This window comes from Podarcis muralis, chromosome 1, assembly GCF_964188315.1.
Source record: "Podarcis muralis chromosome 1, rPodMur119.hap1.1, whole genome shotgun sequence".
Lineage (NCBI taxonomy): Eukaryota > Metazoa > Chordata > Lepidosauria > Squamata > Lacertidae > Podarcis > Podarcis muralis.
The window spans coordinates 122,194,221-122,200,220 of NC_135655.1; positions in this window are offsets into that span (position 1 = coordinate 122,194,221).

Below are 6,000 nucleotides of genomic sequence, written 5' to 3' on the forward strand. Positions count from 1 at the left end.
CTGTGTGCTTGTCGCACAACACACCAACCCCGAAAGTCAGTTGCACTATATTATTTTCCTTTCAGCAGCCTAACAGCCCACAGATAGAAACTGTTTTTTAGCCTGTTGGTATGGCTGATTATACTTCTATATCTCCTGCCCGAGGGTAAAAGATTAAAAAGGTGCTGGCCGGGGTGTGAATCGTCCCGGAGAACTTTTCTCGCTCTCCTAAGGCAACGATCCCTTGCGATGTCATCTAGCGGGCTCAGGGGACAGCCCATGATATCATGTGCTGTGTTCACCACCCTCTGTAAAGACTTTCTGTCTGTGGCTGTCAAGCCAACGTACCACACTATGATACAATATGAGGAGGTCATCAATTGTTGTTTAACATTGTTCTTTCGCAAGACCCTGGGAAAATGGAGTCTCTGTTGGGCCTTCCTAACCACCTGAGTTATATTGTTTTTCCAAGTGAAGTCTTCACTAAGGTAAACTCCGAGGAATTTAAAGGAAGAGACCCTCTCCACACACACACACACACACACACACACACACACACACACGATATACAACGGGGCTAGTTCCCCTCTCTTCCTCCGAAAGTCCAACACCATCAAGTAGTTCTTCTTCCACCCTTCCTGCCCCAGCAGAGGAAATGTGAAGCCAGCACACAATCACTGTCTGTTGTGCATCGTCCCAGGTCTGGAAATCCAATGGATGTTGTGAGTTTCACTAAATACTTGAAACACTTTTGTCCACGGGCTGCCTCATTTATGTAAATAGAAGAAAACCTTTTCTGTACTGCTATTGCCTTCCCTTTCTCCATTGAAATGAATGGAGAGGACTGCCCCTGCAGGAGAGCAATGCATAAATCATAGTTTGTACAGTACTCTGAATAATTTTGTGGGTTTGCTATCAGAATCCTGTAAATAGGACTACCGTTGTCACTTGTCTTGAGACAACAGCCCAATGATATGCTTCCATTGGAACTAAAGGTTAGCGAGTTTCTTTTTGAGTCCAGGCCATTTGGAATATTCTGAAAATGGGGCGGGGGGGAGAGACCTAACCGGAGGGAGGGAAGTCTTTCCCTTTAAGCTAAGGATGATGTGATTTGAGTCTATGTGTACAAAAATAACAATTATGAGAGAGGGAGCTCAATGGTAAAGCATCTACTTTGTCTACAGAAGGTTCCATATTTGATCCACAATTATAATTCTAATTATAACACCCTGCCCACCTGACTGGGTTGCCCCAGCCAATCTGAGCGGCTTCCAGCACATATAAAAACATAATATAACGTCAAACATTTAAAACTTCCAGATACAGGGCTGCCTTCAGATGTCTTCTAAAAGTCAGATAGTTGTTTGTTTCCTTGACATCTGATGGGAGAGCGTTCCACAGGGCGGGCGCCACTACTGAGAAGGCCCTCTGCCTGGTTCCCTGTAACCTCACTTCTCTCAGTGAGGGAACCACCAGAAGGCCCTCGGCGCTGGACCTCTGGGCTGAATGATGGGGATGGAGACACTCCTTTAGGTATACTGGGCCGAGGCCATTTAGGGCTTTAAAGGTCATCACCAACACTTTGAATTGGGCTTGGAAACGTATTAGGAGTCAATGTAGGTCTTTCAGGACCGGTGTTATATGATCCATGGCTGGGAGAGACCCTTTCTTCAAACCCCGGAGAGTTGCTGCCAACACTGAACCAAATGGACCAATGGTCTGATGAATTATAAGTCAGCTTCTTGGGTTCCTTTTAGCTAGGGGAGATTCTGGTCAAATTTTAGTCATAAAATTGTCCTTTCCTAGTTTCCAGGACTGCTGTGGGAAGATATGAGATGGAAACAGTTCTGGGAGCCTTTGGTTTGAAAGTGCAAGTATTCTTATTATTCTCATTCTTATTTATTGTAAAGTACTTTGTACACTGCGAAAGTGATTCATATTAAATAGAAGCATTGCCTTGGATCTCTGTGGGAGAAGCCTTTAATTTTTGCATGTAGGTTATACACAGACCCAACATCTTCCAGAGATGTACTTATTAAGGTCATAGATAATAAATAATGTGCATTTTGAGCAGGAGGGTGGCAATTAATAAAATACTCCCATTGCATTGGCGCTTCAATTTACCTTCCTGAAAATTGCTTTCTAGGAAAAGAAAATTGTTTCCAAGTGACAATATAAGAGGGGCATTCGAAAAGCATCTTGCTCTCCCCCCACCTCTTTCGGCACAAAAGATTGGCCCGTAAACCATTGCCGCCTCTGAAACTCCCTTGCATAAAGTGTGATATATAGTTTAATGACATGCCTGAATTCCATTTAACTTAGAATGATCTACATTCATTTGTAGCAGGAGGCAAGGTTGCATTTGTTGGAGTAGCATCTTTGCAGACAAGAGGCAGAAAAATAGATGAGGTCTTGTATTGATACGCTTGGATTTCTACTCTGAGCAAATACAGGGATTGCTACCCCACATGGGTTAAGGAGTGTACACAACATCAACATCACCCCATCAGTCCTACACACATTTTGTTTGGGGAAGTGAGCAGTTTAGAAATGAAAGTATCCTGCAGACTTTGCTATTAACAGAGGTGTATTTATGTTCAGCAAAAATTTATTAGGGAGGAAATCTGAAAAGCAAGCAGTGTGAGGGCACTGAAAGCTGGAAAGATTCAAGGTATGCTATGTCTCCTGGATTTTTCAAGACAGAGGGAAAATCCCCTGCACAGCTGGACTCAAAACATTGTTTTTGTAGGAGAAAAAAATGGGACACACTCCTTGATACATCCCATTTCAGATATTAATACTGTGTAAAAAGGTAAAGGGACCCCTGACCATTAGGTCCATTCGTGACCGACTCTGGGGTTGCGGCTCTCATCTCGCTTTATTGGCCAAGGGAGCCGGCATTTGTCCGCAGACAGCTTCCGGGTCATGTGGCCTGCATGACTAAGCTGTTTCTGCCAAACCAGAGCAGCGCATGAAAACGCCGTTTACCTTCCCGCTGGAGCAGTACCTATTTATCTACTTGCACTTTGACATGCTTTCAAACTGCTAGGTTGGCAGAAGCAGGGACCGAGCAACGGGAGCTCACCCACCCCGTTGCAGGGATTCTAACTGCCGACCTTCTGATTGGCAAGTCCTAGGCTCTGTGGTTTAACCCTCAGCGCCACCCACGTCCCTTTAATACTGTGTACCTTGAAGCAATGGGATGAATAAAAACTGAATCCTCTTGAAATAAAAATTGTCCAGACCCAAAATATGGCTCCAAAGCTTTACTAACAGAACTTTATTCAAAACAGACTTGAAGAAGAAGAAGAAGAAGAAGAAGAAGAAGAAGAAGAAGAAGAAGAAGAAGAAGAAGAATTTCTTTATACCCCGCTCATCTGGCTGGGTTTCCCCAGTCAAATAGTTGCATAAAATGATGTGCTTGTCCAAGCACAGGTTCATCTTCTTAGTAAATTATTGCCATATGCCCTCTTTTTCCAGGACACGTCCACTTTTTCATGGGTATGTAAAATGAGAGTTGTCATAGCGATTCAAAGTTGAAAGTCGGCAAACCTGAAATCAAAGGTCTTTCTCTCAACACACAAGACTCCATTAGCCGGCATTCCAGCCTAAGGTTGTTTTCTCTTAAGTAGAGACTTTAGCACACTTTTCTTCTACAGTGGCTTAAGAAACAAGGGCAACTCCCTCAAAATGGTGATGTGCAACTGAATACTTTATTCATGTGATCTAAGGTTAGGCACTGACAGAGCAACGGAGGTACATCAACAGTTAATTATCAACCCATTACGTACCCAGAGAGCCTTAACTTTGCTTCAATTGGATTCTTCCAAGGTTCCCTTTAGCAATACACATACAGATTCATTTTCCATTTAAATGTACAATTAAACAATTGTTCTCAACACATCTCAGAAATAGATCTCTCTACTGGCAGTGGTACAGAAGTTCTGGGAAGAACTGAGAGGGCAAAGTGGTGGCAAACAACAGGAAAAACAGAAAAGGACATCGTTGTGTAAGGAAGAATGTTCTAGAATGTTCCAAACCAACGCTTTCCAACTTTGGGTCCCCATATATTTTTGGACTACAGGTCTCATCAGACCCAGTCAGTTTGGTGAATAGCCAGGAGGGTCTATGAGGGTTGTAGTCCAATCTATGGGGTAATCAGATTGAAAGGTGCTGTTCTAAACTGCTGGAAAAAACATTTAACCAAATCTATCATTTTTTAAAAAAATTCAGAAATGGGTTTCACTAAATACCAGAGAGTTTATTCCATCATAATAATAATAATAATAATAATAATAATAATAATAATAATAATAATAATAATAATAATAATAATTTATTTATACCCCGCCCATTTGGCCGAGTTTCCCCAGCCACTCTGGGCAGTTCCCAATCGAGTGTTAAAAACATTACAGCATTAAATATTAAAAACTTCCCTAAACATTCATTTGCAGCTTTAACTAGGACAATGTTGGTTGAATTAGAGGGTGGAAGATGAGGGAGCTTACTAAAACTGTGTTGCAGCAACTCCTCTTCTTCACCTATTGGGTTGTTTCAGACTTCACTCTTCAGGTGCAATCCTTTCCGGACAAAACTGCCATATCCCACAAGGAGACAAGGAGTGTGCCAGGCTAATAGAAATCAGAGGGAACAATACCTCAAGGAACAAGAGTTAAAATCTCAATAAACACTTATCAGTAAGGCATCCAGGAGCTAGAGACCAAGTTCTAAGAGCAGCTTAAAAGAGAAATAGCAGAAGAAACTGTGCTAATCTCTGTTGCTCATGTCATCAGATAAGCAAGCTGGAGTGTGAGAAAGCAACGCACCACTCTATGTGTATCAACAAAACAATTTACTTGTGCATATTTAGCAGTTAGAAGAGCTTAGATGAGTCAGCCCTTTATCTTGCCTTCATCGCTGCAGGTTACAAAAGAATATTACCCATGAAAAGGAATAGTTTAAAGTGGGATTTTTCACACGGAGGGGAGGACATCTTTTAAAATGGATCACCAACACTAATATGGTGTAATAATTTATTGAAGTCTCCCTGTGGGCTTCACCAAAGGATTTTAGAAACAGAACTAGTAACAATGTTATTAGTTAGCAAGTCTATTAACAGAAAGCTATTGGTGTCCAATGTGCTTGACAGAACTTATTCCAGAAGCCTCATCATGTCTCTTTGTGGAGTTTCTCCCCATTTTGCAACAAGCTGAAATGTGTTGGATCTCATACAGTGGCCTGGCCTGCACAACACACAAAGGTAAGCTATGGTTTTCTGGGACCACACAAATGTGTGAGCACTCAGAGGGGAGTTTGCAGCCACTTTGCTTCTTCCAAGTCTCTTTTACTCCCATGACATGCTGAGCTAAACCAAGGTTTAGTTTGTCATCCAAATCTGGGTTTGTGATGAAGCTTTGTCCTTGCTAGCCATGAGCTGTAAGCCAAGGTTTACTGTGTTGTATGAACAAAGTCCCATCTGGTCCCATCATCTCCTGGCAAATAGAAGGGGAAGAAATGGAGGTAGTGAGAGATTTTACTTTCTTGGGCTCCATGATCACTGCAGATGGTGACAGCAGCCACAAAATTAAAAGATGCCTGCTTCTTGGGAGAAAAGCAATGGCAAACCTAGACAGCAACTTAAAAAGCAGAGACATCACCTTGCCGACAAAGGTCCGTATAGTAAAAGCTATGGTTTTCCCACTAGTGATGTATGGAAGTGAGAGCTGGACCATAAAGAAGGCTGATCGCCAAAGAATTGATGCTTTTGGTGCTGGAGGAGACTCTTGAGAGTCCCATGGACTGCAAGAAGATCAAACCTCTCCATTCTGAAGGAAATCAGCACTGAGTGCTCACTGGAAGGACAGATCATGTAGCTGAGGCTCCAATGCTTTGGCCACCTCATGAGAAGAGAATACTCCCTGGAAAAGACCCTGATGTTGGGAAAGATGGAGGACACAAGGAGAAGGGGACGACAGAGGACGAGATGGTTGGATAGTGTTCTCGAAGCTACCAGCATGAGTT